The following is a 2,422-nucleotide window of genomic DNA, read 5'->3' on the forward strand; positions in this document are numbered from 1 at the left end:
AGCAACTCCACCACCTCGCTTTCCTGGCCTGTCTTTCCTAAAAAGCATGTAGCCATCTGTGACAGCGGAAATGCTGAAAGAGACTCTGTGAAACCCTTATTCTGAAATGATGCACGTGTGCCATTTTACAAGCGAGTGCCATTCATGTCCACTGAGTTGCCAGGCTGCCTGGAGGTGCGAAGAACCTGCTGCTCCTGCAGAAGTTCACTAGCAGGGTTAGTAGCTGCCGAAATGAGGATGACGGGGGAGCGCGTCGCGGCACAGCTGCTCCCTGTCTCCTGGCCTGCTGTACACGCTTGCACCAGGTTGGCACTAATGTGAAGACCAGACCCTTATTAGCACCGCCCTTCCCTACCCTGAAGGAAACCTCCCTACGCTGTGAATGCTCAGCACTTCTGCAACGCAAATACACAGCTGGGAAAATACACACACAGGCGTGTCTTTTTTTTTTTTTTTTTCCTTAGTCAGGGCCTATGAATATATCAGGTCTAATAGATGTGATGATTCAATTGTTTTCATTTGAAAAGTGCTTGGAGACCCTCAGACAATAAAGGGAAAAAGTCACAAGGTATGTGTTATTAGAGAAGTCCTTACTTCTGCTTATGTGTCAGGTTTAAGATTCAGAGCTAATATCCTGTCAGTAAGAATAGAGACAGCTTGTACCTCCAGGAGATATTCTTCCCTGTTCTGTGCAGGACAGAGGAAGGCAGCAGGACCGAGAAAGGCATCAAGGGGTTTACATACTCTTTGCATCGGGAAGATTTTCTTTGCAACCACAAATACAAGTTTTCATGCATGTAAAGTTGAGCAGTTGCCATATGACTCTGTAAGAAGGAAAGATGCTGAGCTAGCATGCTCTAAAGTCTGACAACCAATGCAGATAGCATTTTTTCTCCCTTTATTTGTGTTCCCCACATATCTTGCACTGCATGATTTATTTATTAAGAATATTATGTTTCATTCAGCTTAGTATAAACTCAGAGAGTGCTGAAAAAGGGGAATGCAATATATTTGTAATTTCTGGCTGCTGTTGTCTGTTGCATCTGCAGCTTGATGTTAAGACAAATGTGTATAACCAGAAAGGCTATGTGAGCAAAGAAGCGTACAGTAATGGTCTATTAAAGAAAAAGCATCACTCGTGTACTGGAAGGTATATTGAAATCAATGTTAATAGCTTCCTTGGAACGGCTTTACAACGTAAATGTTTCTGAGAAGTGCCTAGCAGATAGATGTTCTGACTCACAGGTGGGGGCTGTAATGTACATGACTCCCAGCTACTTGCTGATACCACCTGGATGAGACAAGCAGAGTTTTCTTATTTATTGAGCTAGAGGGAGATGTTGTCAGTTCCAATGTTTTCAGTGCTTGTAATTTAATTCTGGGTCTTATATTATTCTTCTTTGCCCTTAAAGCCCTTGCACTTGGAATCCTGTGATTATATCAGAATCAGGGCTTTCATTTTTTCTGAGGAGGACGTTTGCAGTCCTTATGCTTATGGGGAAATCTTTAAAATATGACACAAAAGCTCAAAATCCCCCCCCCATCACCTAACTAAGTAAAATCCAACATTACAATCTCTTTGAATCTCATGGTTTCCAAATGCATTCATCTGGCAAGGCTGAAACTATACACACACACACGATTTTGTCGGCGTGAAGCAGGTGACGGAGCTCTAATCTATAAGTGACAGTCATTCTGTTACAGAATGGCAAAACTATTTGAATTTGTTGAAAAGATGACTCCAAACCTTTGGTTCAGCCCACTGGCCCATCAAACATGTAGGCACGATTTGAGGTTTTGTCTCCTGCATTTCCTCTCCAACTTGTTGAGATTTCCTTGGTGCTGGCTCTCTAATAACCTGCTTCTCCCTCTTCATGCTTTGGTATTGCTCCCCTTGCTGAGTCCCAACCCACAGCCCTGGCAGGGGCATCCCAGGATGGTGCTAGCAAAGAGAGGCTGAAAAGAGGAGGGCCAAGACTGGAAGAGCAAGAGGCAAGGGCAGAAAGCTGAAGGGCCTATATTGCTGCTAGGTGTCCAACGCTTGCTCTCTTACTGTTACCTTTTAAAAAGTCCTGCACTATTGAACTTGTCGTTACCCAGACATCTGACAGAGGAACATGAAACATAGCACCAATATGTGCTTTCTTAAATGCAACATCAATGTCGCTCCAAGTGCAGCAGAAAATTTTCCTTTGTTCATACTGCAAGGCTGGTGAGGRACCCCATATTTCATACTCTCCTTATCTTAGTTTCATGCAGCATAAATTCTGTGTTGAAGGGGGTGCTGGAAGGAATTGCAGGAACCCTGCTATCTATACCTGAAAAGATGTTCTTATATGGTGGAAGTAGGCCTAGTAAGACAAAACAGTAAACAGTTTCCCTGGCTAATCATCAAGAACCTTTAGTTTTCTTTCCTCAGTGG

Source organism: Apteryx rowi, unplaced genomic scaffold (genome assembly GCF_003343035.1).
Source record: "Apteryx rowi isolate R43461 unplaced genomic scaffold, aptRow1 scaffold_368, whole genome shotgun sequence".
Lineage (NCBI taxonomy): Eukaryota > Metazoa > Chordata > Aves > Apterygiformes > Apterygidae > Apteryx > Apteryx rowi.